We start from the raw sequence: 10,957 nt of genomic DNA on the forward strand, positions 1-10,957 counted from the left end.
AAGACATTAAGGAGATGAACAGGAGATTTCAAAAGGCTGCACGACAAGACAAAGTATTATAATTAAATGTGCAAAGAGCTGGAGTCAGAAAATCAAAGGGGTTGAACTCGCTCAGCATTTCTTAAGCTCAAGGAATTGAAGAGAAAAGTCAAGCCTGGAGTTGCAATACTTAAGGACGCTTTGCACAGAATATTGAGTGATCCTGCAAGTATTAGAGAAGATGGAAAGAATATGTAGTCATTATACCAAAAGAAATTGGCAGACACAGAAGAATTTCATGAAGCAGCATATGTGCAAGAGCCTATGGTGATGAAGGAAGAAGTTCAGACTGCTTTGAAAGAATTGGCTAAGAATAAGGCCCCAGGAATTGATGGTATACCAACTGACATATTTCAACTAACAGATGCTGCCCTAGATGTGCTCACCAAGTTGTGTCAAAAAATCTAGAGAACAACCACTTGCCCAACTGACTGAAAGAGATCTGCACTTATTCCCATTCCAAAGAAAAGTGATCCCACAGAGTGTGAAAATTGTCGAACAATATCATTAATATCACAAGCGAGCAAGATTCTGCTGAAGATTATCCAAAAACGACTGGAACAGCACATCAACAGAAGTGCAGGCTGGATTTAGATGGGGTCATGGTACTAGGAATATTGTAGCTAAAATCAGATGGATCTTGGCTGAAAGCAAGGAGTACCAAATGAATTTCTATCTTTGTTTCATTGATTATGCAAAGGCATTTGACTGTATGGATCGTAGCAAATTGTGGCTAGCTCTGAGAAGAATGGGTATCCCAGAACACTTGATCATGCTAATGTGAAACGTATACTTGGACCAGGAGGCAGTCGTCAGACGGAGCAGGGAAACACACTGCATCGTTCAAAATTGGGAAGGGTGTACAACAGGGCTGCATCCTGTCTCCATACCTTTCCAATCTTTTCAATCTTTATGCAGAACAGATTATTCAGGAAGCTGGGCTCTATGAGGAGAAATGTGGCATCAGGATTGGAGGAAGAATCATCAACAATCTGCGTTATGCAGATGACACAACCCTGCTTGCTGAAAGTGAGGAGGACCTGAAGCACTTGCTGTGGAAGCTCAGGGACTGCAGTCTGCAGTATGGTTTGAGGCTTAATATCAAGAAAACAAAGACTCTCACCACTGGGCCGATTGGCAGCATCATAATGGATGGTAAAGAGAGTGAGATTGTTCACAGTTCTGGTTTGCTTGGCTCCACAATCAACACTCTTGGCTCCAGCAGCCAGAAAATTAAAAGACGTATTGTGATGGGAAAGTCTGAGATTAGAGACCTCTTCAAAGAACTGAAGTGCAACTATGTCAGTCTGGAGACTAAGGTGCACCTGATACCTGCCATGGTCTTTGCAATCACTTGCTATGCATCAGAGATCTGGACATGATAGAAGGAGAATTGATGCCTTTGAGCTGTGGTGTTGCAGAAGAGTATTGAATATACCACGGACTGCTAAGAAAATGAACAGTTTTGTCATGGAGAGGGTGAAGCCAGGCTGCTCGTTGGAGGCAAGGATTCTGAAGCTTCAGCTGACATATTTTGGACATGTTGCAAGAAGGGACTAGTCATTGGAGAGGGACATCATGCTTGGGAGGGTGGAGGGACAGCACAGGAGAGGAAGACCCTCTATGAAATGGATTGATTCAGTGACTGGGGTAATGGGGGTAGGTGTGTCAGAGATGGTGAGATTGGCACAGGATAGGGCAGAGTTTAGGGCTGTTGTATACAGGGTCGTTATGAGTCGCAGACGACTCAATGGCACATAACAACAAGAGACCTTTGTATTGAGTAAATAACATCCAAAGAGTTTTAATAAAGCATTTAAAATCCTATATGGTTAAATAGTAATGCTTCTCTCCTAAACTTAATAAAGTCAGAGTGAATGCTTAAAGTACACACTCATTTTGGATATTGTTAAGCTACACCAAAAGACAGAGAGGAAGAGAAAACTTATCGTTCTTACTTGTCAGTGACTCCAGTATACAAAATGTTTACAAAGTGAAAAATTAAAAGTATATTTTAAAAAGATTTGTAAAAAAGACTATGTAACAGCCCAGTATCAGGACACTGAAATGGAAATGAAATAGTTTTTTGGGGGGGGGGGGAATAATGGCTAAAATACAACAAAGTAATTATTTCTTGTTGTGAATGAATTTGGACAATTACTTTTAAAAAAAGCCATTTAAGTATGAGGGAAGCAGAGAATGAAAGAGTAAAAAAATACTTATTCAACATGGATAAAAATCCTTGCAGGAAGAATTACATCCTTTGTAGGGGAATAACTTAAGAAAACAACAATAGTTTGACAAATACTAAGAGAACTCTGTTGGCCTAGTGGATAGAAAGTTATCCTATCAAGCCAAAGGTGGGTGATTTTAATCTGTGGTCCTCGGGCCTGGTTTAAATTCTTTTTGGTGAAACATTCTTCTAAGTCGTATAGCACTAGTCTGTCCATTTGCTGTACAAAGGTAACTCATGGTTGCTGTACTGTGACACTGATGTGTTAAATGTGATAATGGTTATTTATGGTGGACAGTGTTTGGTGGAGCTCCCCATTTAAAACAATCTTGGAAACAGGAGTGGCATCCACTTCCGAAATAGCTTGCCTCCAGAAACTCTATGAACTTGGAGAAACAATGAAAGTTAGACAAGTGTTCAGGTCTTTTGTTCATAGGGTCGCTATGAGTTGCGACTCGATGGCACTTAAAAACAACAACAAAGCAAATTTAAAGAATCTAAAATTTGATGGGGGGTAGGTAAAGGAAAGATTGGTACACAAAAAAGCATATGAACTTTGTAAGTAAACTTGTATGTTGTTGGGTAGGTTCAGAAGGGTGCTATGCATTGTAGTCTACTACACAGCACATAACAAGGTAGCAATCTGCTACTCTGGTGGTATATTCAGCAAGGACTGACAAAACAAAAACACATTACTGAATATACCACCAGAATAGCAGATTGCTACCTTGTTATGTGCTGTGTAGTAGACTACAATGCATAGCACCCTTCTGAACCTACCCAACAACATACAAGTTTACTTACAAAGTTCATATGCTTTTTTTTTTTGTACCAATCTTTCCTTTACCTACCCCTCCCTCCAAAACCAAAGGTGATGTCTGACAGTTCAAATTCACAAGCTCCTCCAAAAGAGAAAGATTGGAAATTTCCTCACACACAATTTACAACTTTGGAAACCCAGTATAGGATCAGTTATGAGTAATTTCTGACTCAACGGCTATGAGAGAGATATGCAGAAATTATTGCAAATAAAAGGGGAAAAGGAAGAAATACCTATAGATGTCAAGGATATAGAATTATGACTCATAGCTGATCCTCCAGTAAATTTTCAGAGGCTGCAAACTGCAGGAGGAGATTGCTCATCTTTAGCCCACAGAGTAGCTAGTAGATTTGAACTACCTATGTTTGGGTTAGCAGACCAATTCCTTACTCACTATGCTGCCAGAGTTCCTTAAGGGAGTTGATAGGAAATAAAAAGATAACTTGTAAACTACACTTCAGAAACTCAAAGTCCTAGCAGTTGTAAAAGTAGATATGAGGAAATGGAGGGGGTCTTGCAAAGTAGAAAAGCAACTGAGTGGCTCAGTTCCTCCCAAAATGGTCCCAGAATAAAGGTCCATCATCAGGAATCAACACTGCCCCCTGACTACTACTACTAAGTCCCACTATATATAGGAATCCACATCCTATATTTAATAGAATTTTCTTGGGTGGAAAGTTCAGTTTAATCTCTATAGCTTGTATTCTTTATTTCTGGCCTATCTGAAGTTTAGTTTGTGATCATGTCACTTCTGTTACATGACTGTCAGCAAGAACCAGAATTTCTTTCATGGAACATATGTCTATTGATTTTAGGGAAATGGTTTAAGCTCACACTTGAAATTTTCCAAACATTAAAAACTTTACCCTTGGCAACAATAGCAAAGTTCAACAGGGCAGCAAACAACAAATGCTGATAAGGTTGTGGAGATATCAGAAGTTTTATTCACTGAGGGTGGGAATGTACAGACACCATTGAAAGAAATCTGGTGTTTTCTCAAAAAAATTGCCAACTACTATTTGACCCAGAATTCCACTACTAGGAATATACCCTAAAGAAACCAGAGCCAAGGCTCACAGCTTATTGCTGTGTTATGCACAATGGCAAAGAGATGGAAGCAACCCAAGTGCCCATCAACAAATGAAAAGATAGAAAACTACAATATATCCACACAATAGAATATTACGCAGCCATTAAAAAAAGAATCAACTCATGAAACATTTCACAACATGGGGAAGCCTTGAGGGCATTATGTTTAGTGAAATATCTCAGTCACAAAAGTACAAATACTACATACATTACACCACTGTTATAAACTAGGACAGATGGAGGGGGCAGTGAGGGAGGGTGGGGAGAGAAAGGGAAAAAAGAGTATAGACAATGAACACTGCATTAGAACAGATGAGAGGAAGAACTGCCCAAAAATATGACTAAACATTATATATGTATGGCAACAATCTGGGATAAGGGGTTCATTATGGAGTGGACTGAGGGAATTGGGGGGGGGGAAGAAAATGTGCAATAATAAATTTTTTTAAATCTTTTTTTTTAATAAAACCCAAAACTAGTTTACCTGCATGCCTAGTTGAATTTTCCAGAAAAGGTTTCCAAAATGTAATAATAGAAACCAAAATTAATACATGGAAAAATTACAATGATAATACAAATTAATAAAGCTGAGTTTCTTTGTATGCTAAACTATATATTTTACATATTATTAACTTTGTATTTATATAAAAACTGCATTTACCATCATTCTCTGGCAAATAATATTTTCATAACAAACACATAAGCTCGTTTAATAGACTGAATTTGCAAACACAATCCATACTAAACTTGCACATGTCTTGATTTTAAATTAAGTCATTACAATAGACAACCTCATCATTAACTACTACTGAAGCAATTCTTGTTCTCTATTGTTCCAAACATCAGACAATCACCATGTAAGCATTAGATGTACATCACAAATAAATGTGACTCATAATGGCCCAAGAAAAAAAAGTCAAACACAGACTAGGACAAAATTCTTACACAACAAAGCTCAGAAACAAAAATACATAGAAGATAAAATTCATTATTTAGTCTTTTAGCTGAAATGTTCCCTCATATTTTTATTCTATTTATTAAAAATTATAAACCTCCAAAAGGCCAATCCAAAAATACCGCATCAACAATCTAAGGTTTAAACCAATGACTCTCCATCATACATCATAGTGGCAAACTAGAAACACACAGCTTAATTGTATTAGAATGTGTGTGTGTGCGCGCACTTGCAAACTCAGGCATGCATACACAGGCACATATACACCTGGACACCCCAGTATCCAGGACCCCTTGAGGGTCTGATTAAACTGATCTGACACAAGGTTCTGGCACTGATCATTCCTAAAAGCTTCCCTGGTGAATCTAATATGCAGTCAGGTAGAGAGCCACTACTTTAAACAAATACAGCCTTTTGGGAGAATAATTACTCTAGATAAAATAAAAATTATTTTTATCTTTTAATGATATTTAAAAAAGAAAAAACAACAAGATATTAAATTCATTCCATAGTTACCAAGTGGCTTTTGCAGACACAGAGTAAAAGACTTTCATTTAATTTTTTTATATTTTTTATATTTTTAATGAAAGTTTACAGAGAACTTGGATTTCCATTCATTTATTGTTGCACATTTTCCTCCCTGCCCAGACCTGCCCTCAGTTTGCTTTTCTCTTTGAAAAGGAAAAAAAATTTCTTTCATTGTTATATAATCCTCCCCCCCACCCCCAGGCTACTTTACCATGTAACTCTTATTCTGGACTCCTGTCATGACAATAATACCTTATCATCTGTTGTTGTTATGTGTTGTGGAGTCGCTTGCGTCTCATAGCAACCTTATCATCTATCCCTTTTAAACAGTTCTATCCCTCATCTGTTTCAACGTAGTATACATAATTTATCCCATCTTTCTCAGTCAGTCCCAGTTTACAACAGTGGTACTTATGCAGTATTTGTTCTTTTGTGACTGAGATATTTCACTCAGCACAATGTCCTCCAGGGTCACCCATTTTAAATAATACTGCATGAGTTCCTTGTTTTTCAATGCAGCGTAGTATTCCATTGTGTGAATATTCCACAGCTTCTCTATCCATTCGTTTGTTGATGGGCACTTAGGTTGTTTCCAACTCCTTGCTATTGTGAACAAAGCCGCGATAAACATGAGTGTGCATATAACTACTTGGGTGGCAGTTATGGTCTCTTTGGAGTGTATTCCCAGTAGTGGAATTGCTGAGTCAAATGGTATTTCTATTTGTAACTTTTTGAGAAAGCACTCACTGCCTTCCATAGTGGTTGCACCGTTTTACATACCCACCAACAGTGAATAAGGGTTCCAGTTTCTCCACAACCTCACCAGTTTGTTGTTTGCTGCTCTGTTAAATTTTGCTATTCTTACTGGGGTGAGATAATGTCTCATAGTTGTTTTGATAAAGATGTTTAAGATGTGTTCCCTGCCCTCAAGAAGCTTCCTATTAGCTACACAGAGAAATCCATAAATAAGTAATTAAATATGCTAAGTGCTCTCAAGCTGTAAGAAAATATAGCATGCCTCACAAATTTGAATGCTATCCTTGAACAGGGGTTATAATGCATCTTTCCAATTTTAGTATAAGTCCTACTAGTGCAGGAGAGTCAAGTTACAAGTTACCAAATAACTGATGTCCTTTTGTACTGTCGAGTAGGAATCAACCCAGAGCTGACCCTCTAGCAGGTTTTCAGAGGCAGCTTATCACACGGGAGGAGATTTCCCATCCTTCTCCCACCAATAAATAACTGTTGTTGTTGTTGTTGTTGTTATGTGCCTTTGAGTCTCTTGCAACTCATAGCGACCTAAATCCTGCTCTATCCTGTGCCAACCTCATTGCCTCTGACACACCCATCCCGATTACAGAGGCAAATATCTTGTCTACACAAGGTAAAAACTGGATTCATTTTAATGTCTTTCACCAAAACTACTATATCAAGAAAGTTATTCTTTCTGTTTTAATTTGGATGAGTCACCTAATATTTTCCTTGTATATAATTAACTGATTGTACGTGCACCTACAAAACTAGGAATTTCCAAAATATACAATAAATAACCACAGTATAAAAATTAGCCCATAGTCTATATTGGCAGAATTTTCCTTTTCAGTAACAATACTATGTTTGCTATGCAAGAAATTTTGGGACTTTGATAAGGTGCCATCATTTGAAAATTGTTTCAGTCACTTTAAAGATGCTACAAGAGAAAATGTTATGGAAATAATGGGTATATTTAAAAGAGCATGTATAAGAATTTAACAAATAAAAAACACAAAGGGAAAGTTTCAATTTTTTAAAAAAGAAGTTATATCCTCCCAACATTCATAATTAATTTATTCCCTTAAAGTCTTTTTTTATTCTTTTATTTTTGTGTGCGTGTACCGTCAAATCAGATCTGACTGGTACAGGAGGAGATTGCCCCTCCTTCCCCGGCAGAGCATCTGGTGGATTCAAACCATGCACCTCTGGGATTGTAGTTGCAGCTTCTTGCCACTAGGCCACCAGAGCTCCCCTTATTCCCTTAAAGTCTTAATAAGAAGAAAGGTTGAGGCTGTCAGTGCGCAGGCGCAGCGCCCGCAGCGAGTGTGGCTGTGCAGGTGACAAGATGGCGGCAGAGGGGGAAGCAGCGTGAGGAGCCCGGAGGAGCCCCGAGCCCCATTGAAACGGGCCGCCGTGGCCCTCCGCAGCCCGTAGTATATTTTGGGGAGACTTCAGCCCTGATGAGTTCAATCAGTTCTTTGTGACACCTCGCTCCTCCGTCGAGCTTCCTCCCTACAATGGAGCAGTTTTGTGTGGCGTTCAGGCCACACTCGATGGGCAAAAATACCAGAGAATTGAGTTTGGAGTTAATGAAGTAATCGAACCGGAAGACTTTGCGCCCAGAGCCCCCAGCTACAGTATTTCCAGCACACTGAACCCTCAGGCCCCGGAATTTATTTTAGGTTGTCCTGCTTCCAAAAAGAACCCCGATGATGAGGATAAGGATGCAAACTACAGTTCTGAATGCCAGTACCCAGCATCTCCGCTTACTCTGGATAGCAGTTCCAACGTGGAGAGAGAAGCGTGGGAAAATGATGGCGTCTCTGGTTGTCTCAGACAAAGGGAACGTAAAAAGAAGAAGAAACGACCACCTGGGTATTACAGTTACTTGAAAGATGGCAGCAATGGCAGCGCTCCGACAAAGGCCCTAGTCAACGGCCCCGGACAGCGGAAGTGCAGAGGACACAGAGTTCTTTGGGCGACTTGCCCCCGATGGTCACCCCCAGGACTTGTAATAGCCCTGAGGACTCCCTGGACTTTATGGGTGGCTCTCTGCCCAACGGGCCTTTCCCCAGAGCACTGGACAACCATGCCAGGACTGCGGGCTGCCAGAGCTGTGCCTCCCTGACTTTGAGCAGGCCTGCCTCCCTGTTGAGGCTGCCAGGGACGGGCTGGCAAGGGCAGCAGTGGCCCAGCCTTGTGTCGGGCTTGATACTACTGAGAACCTTGGTGTTGCTAATGGACAAGTACTTGAACCCTCTGGTGCAGACCCAGCTGCCAAAGGGATGGAGCTGCACACAGTGGAGAGCACGGACTCTGAACCTGCGCAGCCCCCTACTGACCCCTCGGCCTTGGTGGCCAGCTCTGCTCCCCCCAGGCCAACCCACCAAGTCATGGGCCAGTCTCTTCCATGATTCCAAACCCTCTTCTTCCTCACCCATGGCTTACGTGGAAACCAAGTATTCCCCACCTGTCACATCGTCTCCGGCCTCTGAAAAGCAGGTTGAAGTCAGAGAAGGGCTTGTTCCAGTTTCGCAGGACCCTGTAGTCATAAAGATCACAGAGTTACTGGAGACTGTAACCCTGATCCATAAACCGGTGTCATTGCAACCCCGTGGGCTGATCAATAAAGGAAACTGGTGCTACATTAATGCTACCTTGCAGGCATTGGTTGCTTGCCCCCCCCCCATGTATCACCTGATGAAGTTCATTCCTGTGTATTCCAAAGTGCAGCGGCCTTGTACATCCAGACCCATGATAGATAGCTTTGTTCGATTGATGAATGAGTTCACTAACATGACAGTACCTCCAAAACCCAGACAAGCTCTTGGGGATAAAATCGTGAGGGACATCCACCCCGGTGCCGCCTTTGAGCCCACATATATTTATAGACTCCTGACGGTCATCAAGTCCAGCTTGTCTGAAAAGGGCCAACAGGAAGATGCTGAGGAATACCTAGGCTTTATTCTCAATGGACTCCACGAGGAAATGCTGAATCTAAAGAAACTTATCTCACCGAATAATGAAAAGCTCAGTATCTCCAACGGGTCCCAGAGCCCCATGGTGAACGACGAGGAGGAGGAAGAACCAGGCGAGGGCAGTGAGGACGGGTGGAAGCAGGTGGGCCCCAGGAACAAGACCTCGGTCACTCGGCAGGCGAACTTTGTCCAGACGCCCATCACTGGCATTTTTGGCGGGCATATTAGGTCTGTGGTTTACCAGCAGAGTTCAAGGGAGTCGGCCACGCTGCAGCCTTTCTTCACGCTGCAGCTGGACATTCAGTCTGACAAGATCCGCACTGTGCAGGACACACTGGAGAGCTTGGTGGCCAGAGAGTCTGTACAGGGCTATACCACAAAAACCAAGCAGGAGGTGGATATAAGTCGCAGAGTGACTCTGGAGAAGCTCCCTCCTGTCCTCGTGTTACATCTGAAACGATTCGTTTATGAGAAGACTTGCGGCTGTCAGAAAATTATTAAAAACATCGAATATCCTGTGGACCTAGAAATCAGCAAAGAACTGCTTTCTCCAGGAGTCAAAAATAAGAACTTCAAATTTGCAGTCGTCTACCACCACGGGAACAGCGCCACTGGAGGCCACTACACCACAGACGTCTTCCAGATCGGCCTGAATGGCTGGCTCCGCATCGATGACCAGACAAAGTGATCACCCAGTACCAGGTGGTGAAGCCCACGGCAGAGCGCACAGCCTACCTCCTCTACTACCACCGTGTGGACCTGCTGTAGCCCATAACGTCGCCCGTGCCCACACAGGTGCCCCTCCTCCCCTCACGTCATGCCACACCACGCCGACTCCACCCCATGCCCACACTGACTGCCCCACGCCGACTCCACACAGACACCAACTCCACCACTGCCCTGTGCTGAAGCAGGTGTCCCTGACGCTGACTCCACCCCTCTACGCTGCAGGCCCTGCCCCAAGGCCACTGTGGTGGCCATGACACCTACCCTCCCTCTCTTCTGTCACTTCTGCAAAAATGGGCTCGAACTAAAGGAGATGCTGGACTTCGTGCACAACATGGTGCATGCTGACTTTTAACTTCCAGATCTAGATCACTTGGTTGAAAAGAGACTCACTTGATTTGGGGGGGGGGAACCAATTAACAAACCCCATGTTTCTGAAATAATGCTGATTCCTGAGATGGGGAAAGGATTTCCATTTGATTTCCAGTCTGATTGCTTAGTATGGTAAGTCCTGCACCAGCAACGACACTTGTAAATTTGTGCAAAATAATTTTCTCTTTCCCGGAAAAAGAATTTTTAAATTCATCACTCTTTTCTCCCTCACCTTTAGTTTTTGATAAATGATTAAAAAAAATAGAAACCAGTTATCAGAGGAGAAGGAAATAATTCTTTCCTCAGAAAAAAAAACGTAATAAGTTGCTGGTTCCTAGCTGGGGGAAAGCATTTTAGTAATTGTGCAATGAGAAACTGTTTCCATACACAATGCCGAGAAAAATCCTTGGAGTTAAGATGTTAGGATACTAGATGGGTGATTGTAACTCTATTGCCATTAAAAG

General features: G+C 41.9%; 1 pseudogene; it reads left to right on the top strand.

Moving 5' to 3' along the window:
• Nucleotides 1-10,163, top strand: part of LOC102859820 — a 16,216-nt pseudogene extending 6,053 nt beyond the window's left edge.
• The last annotated feature ends 794 nt before the right edge of the window (nucleotides 10,164-10,957 follow it).

The sequence above is a fragment of the Elephantulus edwardii genome, unplaced genomic scaffold (genome assembly GCF_000299155.1).
Source record: "Elephantulus edwardii isolate Elephantulus edwardi_28Jun2011 unplaced genomic scaffold, EleEdw1.0 scaffold00407, whole genome shotgun sequence".
In the NCBI taxonomy this organism is placed as follows: Eukaryota; Metazoa; Chordata; class Mammalia; order Macroscelidea; family Macroscelididae; genus Elephantulus; species Elephantulus edwardii.